The 13,341-nt window shown below is 45.9% G+C and overlaps 1 protein-coding gene across 7 annotated transcripts in view; it reads right to left on the bottom strand.

Annotated features, from left to right (window-relative positions):
• Nucleotides 1–13,341, bottom strand: part of spock3 (SPARC (osteonectin), cwcv and kazal like domains proteoglycan 3) — a 708,975-nt gene that overhangs the window by 369,167 nt on the left and 326,467 nt on the right. The window lies entirely within an intron of this gene.

Below are 13,341 nucleotides of genomic sequence, written 5' to 3' on the forward strand. Positions count from 1 at the left end.
AAACAGGAGTAGGTCATCCAACCTTTCGAGCCTTTTCCGCCATTCAATTAGATCATGACTGATCTGCAGCACCATCTACCCACCTTGGTTCCATAACTCTTGTCTAATAAATATCTATCATTTTGAGGAAGAGAGATCCAGATTTCTACTAACTTTAATGTGTTTCTTGACATCATCCCTGAACAGCTTAGTTATAATTTTAAGGCTGCGTCCCTTTGCTCTGGACTTCCCCAAAGAAAATAGTTTCTCTCTATCTATGCTACTAAATGCTCACTTTTAAACACTTCAATTTGATCACCCCTTGATATTCTATATTCAAGGGAAAAGAAGCCTAGTCTTTGCCACGTGTCCTTATAATTCAACCCTTTTAGCCCTGGTAACATTCTGGTGAATTGGAGCTGCACCCCTCTAAGGCCAATATATACTTCTTGAGGTGCAGTACCCAGAACTGAATATAGCACTCTAAATGGGGTTTAACCAGAGCTCTGTACCACTCTAACATAAAAGCCATTAGTTTTTTTAACCCATTTGAAGCAGGTACTCTAAAAACCAATGGCTTTGAATCTGGCAGCCAATGCACTTCCATAGGAGACTGGGTGAGGAAGGTGACCTGAAATCAGTCTCCCCCCAACTGCATTTTACACTCACAGAAACAATGGAAGATGTTGAATATCTCCCTACAGACTGAAAAAAAAACAGGATTTTTTAAAAAGATAAACCTAGATTAGGTAGACAAATTTATCTGCAAATTAAGTAAAATGGGAACAGGAAAGTTGGAAATTTTTCATGAGAGGCAATTTGAAAATATCCATGAAGGCAGCTAAGCAGCTAGATTGTACAATTACAAAAGTTTACATAAGAATTTATATTAGTTAGGAGATCAGAATGTATAATCAGGAAAAAATGACACAGAAATGTGAAAACAGGGAGTTAAGCAGACAGGAAGTGCATACAGATACAATATTTTTAATACATTATAGATCTACATAAGTGGCATAATTATGAGAAGCTTTAAAGAGAAGCTCTATGTATATTGTGATATGTTGCTAGATTGTTTTTGCTGCCACTGAAATCATATTCTAAGGAAATCACATTCTAAGAAATTGCACATATCAAAGAGGTGGTTTTATTAACAATGTTTCCCAGCTATGAGCCATTCCCAGGCAAGATGAAGTGCTTTAAGTCAGTAGCTAGGGAGTCAAAAGAGAGGAAAATACGTATTTATGTAGTGTCTTTATTTGGTCCAAAGTGCTACATGGCCAATAAATTCATTTGGAAAAGTAGTCACTCTTTGTGTGTGGGTTAACACAGTAGCCAATCTGCACACAGGAAGATTCCACAAACAGCAATGAGATACATGGTCAGACAAATGAATCTGGTGCTACTGCTTGCCTGATAAACCTTGGCAAGACACCAAGACATCCTTGCTCTTCTTTGAATCACACCATGGGATCTTTTACAAGCCAGCTAAACAGGTTTGTCTCTCCCAAAAGGTTGCTCTGCCAACAATGCAGAACTCCTCAGCATTATATAGATTTCTCATCTTAGATTATGGCCAAAACTTCTCTGAGCTGCTCTCAGGTGGACAGTGTGTTCTGATTCAGAGTTGAGAGTATCAAGCTGATCCATGACTTCTCTATTGATTTTTAGCTTCCTTCTCTATGGAAACAAGAGGTGGAATTTTCAAACCTGAAGACTAAGTGCAGTGGTGGGTGGGAAATTCGGCACATTTCCTACTGGGCAGTGGGTCGGATGAGCCCGCGCGATCTTCTGCTTTTCAGCTCATTAATCATGCATCAGCAGGAGCTTGTCAAATCTCGTGGTGGGGCAGGGCGGGTAACAGGCACTGTTGCCTCATGGATTCAAAGATCCTGGAGCCATATTTAAACAGCACCCAGACAGACATTCAGTCACTGCAGGCCAGGTGTGTTCTGTCATTCAGGTTCTCCATGGCACCTAAAAGAACCAAACCCTCTGGCTCCATGTTTCAGCAAGGCCTCCCTGGGCTTCTCCTTCTTGCTATTCAGAAAAGATAGGAGGTTCTCTTTCCTCAGGATGGGAACAGGAGGATCTCCCACCTGACCACGCCTGACTGGGAGGAGGTCACTGGGGAGGTCGGTCAGTGACCATGGGAAACAAAAAAGGACCACCCTGGAAGGTGAGATCGGCCTGCAAGTCAGTGACGGGTGCATCCAGTATACATTGCCCACATGCAGACAATGACAGTGAGTGACATGTAATGTTGAAGCCTGTCTAGTCAATCACTAATTATCTCTTCTCTCTATTCCAGTTACCAGCAAGAAAAGCCAAAGGACATCCTTCATCAAGTGCCTCAGCCCCAGACCCCAGACCAGCTCGGGTCAGGATGCAGAACACCCATCTGATGAAGATTCATCACTGTGCTCATCTGCACCCGCAATCAGCACAGTTACATGCACTTTGGTGGGACCAACTTAGAACCATAGAAAAGTTACAGCACAGAAGGAGGCCATTCAGCCCATCTTGTCCATGCCAGCCCGAGGACACCCAGGTGCCCTTTCTAATCCCATCTTCCTGCACCTGGCCCATAGTTCTGCAGCTTACAGCACTTTAGGTGCAGATCCAGGTACTTTTTAAAAGAGTTTAAAGTTTCTGCCTCTACCACCAACTTGGGCAGCGAATTCCAGACACCCACTACCCTCTGTGTAAAAAAGTTCTTCCTCATGTCCCCCCCACACCTTCTGCCACTTATCTTGAATCTATGTCCCCTAGTTCTAGAATTCTCCATCAAGGGAAACAATTTTATCCTGTCCACTCTATCTATTCCCCTCATAATTTTGTACACCTCAATCAAGTCACCTCTCAGCCTTCTTTGTTCCAAGGAAAATAACCCCAACCTATCCAATCTCTCCTCATAGCTACACTTTTCTAACCCTGCCAACATTCTTGTAAACTTCCTCTGCACTCTCTCCAGAGCTATTACTTCCTTCCTGTAATGTGGTGACCAGAACTACACACAACACTCCAGTTGTGACCTCACCAGTGTTTTATACAATTCCAACATTATATCCTTACTTTTATGTTCTATACCTCTGCCAATGAAGGAGAGCATTCCATATACCTTCTTTACAACCTTGTCTACTTGAACTGCTGCCTTCAGGGACCTGTGTACTTGTACGCCAAGATCTCTCACTTCATCTACCCCTCTTAGTGTATTCCCATTTGTTTTGTAATCCCTGTAACTGTTTGACATCCCTAACTGTATGACCTCACACTTCTCTATGTTAAAATCCACCTGCCACTTTACCGCCCACTCCAACCCATCTATATCGTTTTGGAGATTATGGCTATCCTCTACACTACTCGGCCAATCTTTGTGTCATCTGCAAATTTCCCAATCGTGCCCCCCACGTTCACGTCCAAATTGTTAATATATAACACAAACAGCAAGGGTCCCAACACCGAGCCCTTTGAAACACCACTTGAGACAACTTTCCATTCGCAAGGGCATCCATCGACCATTACCCTTTGTTTCCTGTTACAAAGCCAGCCTTTTATCCAGTTTGCCACATTACCCTGAATCCCATGAGCTTTTACTTTCCTGTCCAATCTGCCATGTGAGACCTTGTCAAATGCCTTGCTAAAATCCACGTACACAACATCCACTGCACTACCTTCATCAATGCTTCTTGTCACTTCTTCAAAGAACTCAATCAAATTTGTGAGGCAAGACCTTACTTTAACAAATCCATGCTGACCATCCCTGGCTAGTCCATGCCTTTCCACATGACAGTTAATCCTATCTCTCAGGATTGATTCTTCTAATTTGCTCACCACCGATGTAAGACTAACTGGCCTATAATTGTTTGGCATTTCCTTTGATCCCTTTTTAAACAATGGAACTACGTTTGCATTTCTCCAGTCCTCCGGTACCTCCCCTGTATCTAGTGAAGATTGGAAAATCATCCTCAGAGCATCTGCTATCTCCTCCCTGACTTCCTTCAGCAGCCTCAGAAACAATCCATCTGGCCCTGGTGACTTATCAACTTTCAAGGATTTCAAACCTTCGAATACTTCCTCTCTCTTTATGACTATCCCGTCCAATATCTCGCAGTGTTCCTCCTGGACTACTATATCTACATCCTCCCTTTCCTATGTAAACACGGAGACAAAATATTCATTCAAAACCCTTCACAGCCTCTGCATCTATACACAAGTTTCCATCTTCATCTCTGATAGGTCCCACTTTTTCCTTAACTAACATTTTAGCATTCTAGAGTAGGTTCAGGTTCACCTCACAGACAGGTCCACAGCTGGTGGAGGCAGTGACAGCCGAGTTCTCTGACACTCGGAGGACTGCTGGAGACCAGGCCCCTGCTGAGTCTGGGTCTGATAACGAGCCTCTGGAATTGGTCCTGAGAGAAACAGAGATTCAGAGACAGGCAGGGGAATATCTGGGCGAGACATCAGAGGCCGTCACCAGACGACAACCAAAGATGAAGGAGTTTGCCCATGTTCTGTCTGACGTAGTGGCTCTGGCATGCGAGTGCATCAAAGTCTCCATGGGAAGGGTGGCGGCCACCTTGCAGACCCAGGTCCAGCAGTTTCTTCTGGATTTGGGCTCAGATGTGCACACCATCGCCTTAGCCATGGGTGCATTCCAACAATGACTAGGCGAGAGGGAAACAGGGCACCTCAACGTCCCTCCAGGTGCCCCTTCTCCTCAAGTAGTCAGGGAGGGACCCTTTGGCACCCAAAAGGAGAAGGAACACCAGCCAGACATCCCGGGAGCATCCATTCAAGGCACTTCAAGGGTGTCATGCAGCTCCAAATCCCCTCTGCCAGTGTTCCCATCAATTTCAGCAGGTCAGCCCGAGGAGAGTGCACCTGCCCCAGAACAGGAGATCCTTAGCAGGACGTGGCCCTCCAGGCCTTGAGCCACCAGAGGGTGCCTGCCAAAGTCATCTCAGACAACAGGGCATAGCAATCAGCAGGCTGTCTCTACCTCTGCTGCGGATGTCGGTGCTGCATCTAGATGTAGTGGTAGGGTATGAAAAGTTAAGAAGTTTTGAATGAAAAATGGTGGCATGGGAACTACCACATGTGAACTACTACATCCCTACACAAACAAAGGCACCTGCGGAACTGTCTTTTGCTTATCTCCATGTATGAGCACCATCTTCTGTGGAGCACTGGTCACGTCATACATCGTCATGGCCCCTCCTTGGCAGCGCCTGTACTTCTTGGGCTCCACTGGCTCTTGTTCCTCAAGCACTTGGTCTTCCCCGAGCTGTGCCAATCAGTGACGGACCCTTCTTCTCCTCGTTCTAATCACAGCTATTAACAAGGTTGCCTGCAACCTGCATTGTCCAATCCTTGTATTTGTATTACAGCTGAACAATCAATGGTAGTTCCCCTTGAATGGAATTCCCTCCATATACAAGGCAGGAATCCCATCTCAAGCCCTTGACTTTCCCTGAGTCTGCACATGGCATACCAAGGCCACCCCTTGCAGGATGATATCATCCTGGAGGACAACAAATGGCTGAACATTCCCCTCAGACATGACTGCGCATTCAGAATGAGTGTCTTAATTAGGGTCCAAAGACCCATGTCCTATAACCCACAGTCAGGCATCTGGGGGCTGTCCTCCAGTGGCCTTGACAATAACTATCGATACCCATTCCTTGCACTTATATCATGACTGCAAGCATGGTGCCTTGAATGCCATGACCAGTACACTTAGGACATTGAGGCTTGTAGGGTCCATGCTGCTTTTGCGCAGCAGCTGTGGCCTTTGATTGTTTGACCCTACATCCATTCTCACATGTCTCTATAAAGATCAGATGCCACTTAAGACCATATACACTGTAGCACCTAAACATAACGGATTATCGCCTAAATGTGCAACATTAAAGTTGTCTGAGGTGTAATACACCTTTAAGAGAATGTGAGCAGATTGATCACATGACTGCAAGAACCCCATAGCTGTGTAGTGCAGGCTACCATGTTAATGAGAGTCTAGAGTAGGGTCTGCTTGGGGAAGCACAAATCATGTTAGTGCTCTGTTGTCTATGTAAATAAATAGCAAGTGCTTCATTTCATATTGGTCTCTTCGCCTGCAATATATTGTAATCGACTCACCTGCCGGCAGATAAGTGTGCAGCCGGTTCCCAAGCAAAGCAACCCTGTAGTAGAACATAACAACTGGCGACGAGGCAAAACACGACCAGTCAATCACACCAAGGAAAGCTGTGAAAACTCAACTGAAGTGAATCAGCCATGCCCTGCAGGCCGATTGTAAGTACAGCCCTCACCATGGTCATCAAAGTTATTCCCTCCAGTATGCTACAATTTGGCCGCATCGAACCGTTTGATCAGACCAGTGATGACTGGTCACATTATATTGAACGCCTCACGTTTTTCTTTTTGGCCAATGATATATCAGGGGAGGAGAAGAGGCAGGTAATTCTCTTATCGACATGTGGCAGTAAAACATACAGCCTAATTCATAGTCTAGCGGCACCCAACACCCCAGATTCCAAGAGCTTTGATGAGTTGCTGAATCTTGAGAAAAGTCACTTTCAACTGAATCCCTCGGTAACGACGCAGCGTTTTAAATTCAATTCGAGGTGTCGCACCCCTGGAGAGACAGTCACTTCCTATGTAGCAGTCTTAAAACAACTGACAGAGCACTGAGAGTTCGGGGCATTGATCAATGACAAGAGACCTATCAGTGTGTGGGATTAACGAAGACACAATTCAAAACAGGTTGTTGTCAGAAACAAATTTAGACTTCAGGAAGGCACTGGAGTTGGCGCTTTCAATTGAAAGCGCAGTCAGAGACTCAGAAGAAATCAAGGAAGCACAAAATGGCGCCGTTCTTCACGTCAGGAGGGAGGCACTGGCTAGGAATGGTGCAGAAGTGCAGGGCTCCGCAGAAAGGCAGGAAACAGCCACCATTAACAGACCAGCAAAAAGCATTGGTTTAACAGATAATAACCACATTAATAATAGCAGAATTGAAACCAGACAGCCTTTAAACAAATGACAATTTAAAAGAACTGAGTGTTTCTACTGTCATTGCAATGGGCACATTATGCGATATTGTAAAGACAGATTGAGGCAAAATTTCAAACAAAAAGGCAGAAATCATGAATTTATATAATGGAGGAACCAGCAGAAACCGAGTCAGATATTTACTCACTACACAACTTAAAAATGGGTAAAACAGAGCCAGTCGACATGACAGTAGAAGTCATTAGAAAACCCATTCGAATGGAGGTGGATACAGGCGTATCCACGACAGTTACAGGGGAACACACGTTTTAAGTATCTGAATGGAGGAGGCCACTCACTAAAGCTGGAAAACTCAGATGCCAGACTAAAGACATATACTGGCGAAAACATACGAGTAAAAGGTATATGCAAGGGTCCAGTACAATATAGAAGCCAGTCTGCTAACCTACCCCTGACAGTGGTAACAGGGGAGGGTCCAACTCTTCTTGGTCGGAACTGGCTTAAGGAAATAAAGTTGGAGTGGACTGAGATTTTTCAACTCAGAATGAGAAATCTGCAAGAACTATTACAGAAATATGTCTGTGTTCAGGGAAGAGCTCAGGAAGATTCAGGCACTGCAAGCTAAAATCCACGTGGATGCTGGAGCAACCCCCAGATATTTGAAGGTGAGGTTAGTCCCCTATGCCTTACGAGAAAAAGTATTGGATTGGACAGGCCGGAAAGGTTAGGACTCTTACAACCTGTACAATTTCCCAAATGGGCAGCACCCATAGTTCCAGTACTAAAGCCTAACCAGAGTGTGCGAATATGCGGGGACTACAAGTTGACTGGAGCCAGACTTAATAGGCACCCTATACCAAAAATTGATGAATTGTACTCCAAGCTGGCAGGGGGAACTGCATATACAAATCTTGACATGAGCCATGCTTACCAGCAAGTCTAGCTAGAAAAGGCCTCTCGGGATTTTGTGACCATCAACATACATAGGGAGTTTATACCAGTATACCAGGTTACCCTTCGGAGTCTCATCAGCTTGTGCCATTTTCCAACGGACCATGGAAAATTTACTCCAAGGTCTACCCCATGTGGTGGTTTATCTCGACGATGTCCTAGTAACAGGACTGACTGATGAAGAACACCTGGCTAACTTGGAAGAGATATTGAAGTGTTTTTCACAAGCCGGAGTACGCTTGAAAAGGGAAAAATGTATCTTCCAACCAAAAGAAGTGATTTACTTGGCTCATAGGGTTGACTCGCAGTAGAAGACAAGGTGAGAGCTATTCATGAGGTGCCGGTCCAGAAAAATGCCACAGAACCCAAGTCCTTCTTGGGAATGGTTAACTACTACAGTCATTTTCTCCCAAATTCGTCAACAGTACTGGCTCCATTATACAGGTTACTCAAGAAAAACCACAGGTAGACTTGGCAAGCCCCATAACAACAGGTTTTTATGGCAGTAAAGCAGTTGCTACATTCATCGCCCCTGTAGGTACATTTTGGCCCAAAGAAATGATTGATTTTAACCTGCGATGCATCCCCTTATGGAGTAGGGGCAGTACTCTCCCACTGTGGCGGATGGCTCTGAACGGCCCACTGGAACACTCAGTGAGGCAGAACAAAGATACTCACAAATAGAGAAAGCAGGCTTATCCATTGTATTTAGCGTTAAGAAATTCCACCAATACATCCATGGTCACCACTTCGCCATCATATCCGATCACAAGCCACCAGCAGGCTTGTTTGGGGAAGATAAGGCAATACTCCCAATCACCTCGGCACCCATCCAAAGGTGGGCACTGATTCTAGCTGCTTACAAATATATTTTTATCCACCGGCCAGGGAGCCAGGTTGCCAATGCCGACACGTTGAGCCAATTACCTCTAAAGGACAGCAATGTGAACGCCCCCATCCCTCAAGAACTTGTCTTGGGTAACTTTCTGGGTTCATCACCAGTGAATTCCAAGCAGATCAGAGAATGGTCAGACCACGATCCAATTTTGTCTCATGTCAGGCAATAAGTCTTGTAGGGATGGTCTAACGAGTCAAAGTCAGATGAAATGGACCCCTATTTTAACAGGAGATACGAGCTCACCTGCTAGGATGGCATCTTACTGTGGGGAGTGAGAGTCATTGTGCCTCCCAGAGGAAGACAATCATTATTGATAGAATTGCATAGCGCACACCCCGGCATTTCCAGAATGAAAATGTTGGTGCGCAGCTACTTATGGTGGTCAGGGATGATCGCTGAAATTGAAAACATGGTCAAGAGCTGCATGCATTGCCAACAAGTGCAGAAACTGTCTCCTTCTGCTCCAGATGTATACGAGGTGAGATCACCCACATCTGCCGCCACCATAGACAGATTGCGTCAGAGTTTTGCGATACACGGTTTACCAGAGATAATAGCGTCTGATAATGGAATGGCATTCACCTGCGTGATGTTCCAAAGATTTACAAATCTCAACACATGTCAAGACCTCACCATACCACCCTGCATCCAATGGGTTGGCTGAGACGGCAGTCCAGACCTTCAAGGCCGGAATGAAAAAACTGGATAGGGACCCTATAGCAACAAAGTTATGTTTCCTGCTCGGCTATAGGACGACACCACATATGACCACTATATTGCCCCCACAGGGTTATTAACGGAGAGATGTCTCAGGATACTTTTGAGCCTCGTAAGGCTGAATTTAGCGGGGAGGGTAGAGAGAAGTCAAGAGGCCCAGAAAAATGGACACGATTAACACAGTCATGAAAGAAACTTCACTGTAGAAAAGCAGTTTTCTCAAAGAACTTTGGAGATGGGCCCAAATGTCTATCAGGTGAAGTCAGTGCAGTGACAGGACCCCTGTCCTACCATATATAGGTTGAAGGTCAGATAATCAGGGGACATGTAGATCACCTCAGGAAAAGGTAAACAGATCCACAAAAGAAAAGGTGCGCCAAACATTCCCATTGGAGCCTACACCATAGGTAGAAGGAACTCCTCTTGCTTTGGAAGGACTTGTAGAACCTGTTTAGCCTGAGAGAGTCGAAGAGGCAAACTTACAGGTTCCTACTGGGGAGTCTAGTGGACAGATAACTCCTGAGAGGGAGGCCTCAGATTACTATAATTAATAAAGGAGCCAAGTTTGTTCATTGTGCATTAGATCCTCAGCACAAGCTGTGCCAAGACTTGCCACAGGAGGCAAAACCAGCAAGAGGGGTGGGGGGGGAAGGTAAGGCGGAGGCAGGACAAAGTGGGTGTTGGGGGTGGAACATGAGAGGGGAGGGGTGAGGCACATGCAGGACGGGGAAGGGCTGGAACATGAGAGTCCAGCACTTAGCTGAGCCATGAGCTTCATGGGTTGCGCAGGAAATTTATAGGGTGCCCCTTCATTTGGCAAAAAAAAATTTGGCTGAATTACTCCCACACGCCCAGAGTCCCCTCCCTGATCGATTTTTCTCTAGCTTGTTTTTCAAACTGCATCATTCTTGGGTGAATGCAAAAATGGTGCTGTTGACTTTCGTGAGTGAAACCAGCTTCCATCCTCCCATCACCCACCAATTTCAAGCCATCTTCCTCCATACTCACCGTCTCGTAATTCCCATTCTTCCTGTCACTATCCAGCCTCTCCCTGTTCCCCTTGAACCCATCATTGTTCATGTGTTTATTCCTGTCCTCCCTAGTGAACCTTTTAATGTTGACGTGCCCATGCCATTTGTCAGCCCGGCCCCTCTACTTCTCGAGGCCAAATGCACCCTTACTTTCCGGACTTTGCAGCATGAGACCATCCAATTTCCCACCATGACTTTTCAGCTACCAACTTACAGGATCCAGATGCCTCCCCTGAAGATTACTGTGCTCTCTGTCTTACAATACCATGACTCGGACTACCAAGGCCAAATGCCTGAGGTGACTGACCATGCTCTGCACACCACACTGTGGACAACCATCACAACACAGAGAGATCTTCCCCCAGCCAAGACCTGGAACAAGATGGCTGCTATGCAGAGCCTTCTAACATGGCCCCCACAGACCCAGGACAGCCTGACTCTTTCTCCCCCTCCCTCCTCATGATTTCCCCCAGTTGTGCCTCTATCTCACCCCTCGCCTCTCATGTTCCAGCCCTCCCCCATCCTGCCTATGCCTCACCCCTCCCCTCTCGTGTTCCACCCCCGCACCCACTTTGTCCTGCCTCCGTCTTGCTCCTCCCTGCTGGTTTTGCCTCCTGTGACAAGTCTTGGCACAGCTTGTACTACAGACACCTGATTTTTTGCAGTTACGGTCTGAAAGGAAGGTGGAAACAGTGTATACTGGACTCCAAGTCATGGATGATCTGAAGCTCGCCAGTTGCATACTAATTATATACAGTCACAAAGCAGACCATTCTAATTATCCACTGGTGGGGCACTTAATTTGAAGGGGAAACATAATTCTGCTGAGTTGGCCTTTTAGAGAGCATTCATGAGACGCAAATAAATGCAAACGTGGTTCCCAATATAGATCAGCGGGAAACTCAATCCGCCTTTAACCCGCCATCGAAGCCTAGAGAACAAAATTCCAAACTAATTTTCCACTCGCGGGAAACTGACTTTTTCAATCACAGCAAATTTAGTGCTCCAGCCTGCCATGATTCCCACTGCTGGTGGGAGGGAAAGATTCTGCCAATACCTGGATTGCACTCAGCAGTTCTCCTGAGGTCGACTTAATTGACCATTATGTTGAATATTTAAATGCTGATTTTAAAAATCTTAGCAGAAATCAAACTGGTGACTAATACAATAATACATCATTTAAGTATATATCCAATAAAGTTAAAACCTTGATGTGTACAAGTTACAGTATCTACTAGAACCTTACTAGATGATCTAGCGAACAATACATTAACCATAAGAGAAGGTTAGTAATTGTTTGGAATCTTAGACCCAGATCTTCTGGGTGTCCGAATCGTCAGAGGCCAGACGTACCCCTGAAGATATGAGTTAGAGTCGGAGACTTCAGACAGTTCCGATGTACATAATTGGATAGTTACCAGGAAAGGTTAGACAGAAAAATCCTAGTCTAAGTCCTGCTAACTATACAACTGACCCCACTAATCACGCATACTGACCCCTCCAACTCCCTTCTTAACCCTCTGACTCCCACCTTGGCCCCCTAACTGCCCCCCTGACGACTACCCCCTCCCCGCCTCGACTACCCCAACTCCCTCTCCCCCCGACCTCACTACCCGACTCCGACTCCCCCTCGATTACCTCCAACCTAACCTCACCACCCTACCCACTGCCACCCTACTCAGCTGCCTACCACCTTACCCACCAGTGACCCCATACCCATCAGCAGCCCACGCAACTTCCACCCTACCCACCTACCACCCAACTTCCACCCTACCCACCTGCACACTAAATCTCCCAGCTTTTCAGTGTGCTCGTGAACACTTACCAGAATACGACAGCTAATGCCATAAAAAGGTTTGGTTTATCTTCCCCTGATGATCCAGTGCTATGAAAAAGTAGTTGGATTGAAGGCATGCTCCACATTTCTGAAGAAGCTGGGATTGGAAGTCCCAGCCAGAAATACAGAGCTCTGACGTGATGCAGGAAGGTAGAAGTGGTGTGGCAAACCGACAGTGATTGCCGCCCCTCGCTGAATTCAGGTCAATATTTTCTCTTAATTATCAATATAGCCAAATCCTTGTGTTACACTGCAAATAATTTACACAATTCAGAAGCACTCATTATCGGGTGTATTCACTGTTAAACACAAAGGGCAGAATTTTGCCCTTGGCGTGCAGGATCGGCAGGGGCGGGTGGGGGCGGTCGAGAAGCCGACTGCTGCCCAACAATTGACAGTGCTCCGCGATTTTACGCGGGCGGGCCAATTAAGGCCCACCCAGTGTGATATGCGAGTGGCAGCGCTGAGTAGAGCAGACCTAGCGCACAATTCGCGTATGCGCGAAAAAGAGCACTGAATAATCTCCCTGAGGCAGCTCTGTGTCTCAGGGCGATGAAGAACATGTTGAAAAAGTTGCTAAACAACCATAGAGTGGTTTGCATTAGCCATAGGCGGCTAACCTATGAATTTGAGTCATATGAGGGGACATGTTTTTAAATTAACGATTAAAGTTTTTATTTCATTTGTAGTTTGATTTTGGAAACCTCATCCCGCCCGTGGAGGAGGTTTCCAAAAAAATGCAAAGGCTGCTTGGCCTTTTCGCCTGCCCAACCGTTAGGTTGAACGGGCAGTGATAAATTCAGCACAATTGATAACTTAATGGCCTTAACAGGTCTTTTAATTGTTGGCAGGTGCACTGCTGGCTCCACCGCACACCCGCCAACTGAACTATCATGTGAATGCGCGTT

Source organism: Cetorhinus maximus, chromosome 1, assembly GCF_964194155.1.
Source record: "Cetorhinus maximus chromosome 1, sCetMax3.hap1.1, whole genome shotgun sequence".
Classification (NCBI taxonomy): Eukaryota; Metazoa; Chordata; class Chondrichthyes; order Lamniformes; family Cetorhinidae; genus Cetorhinus; species Cetorhinus maximus.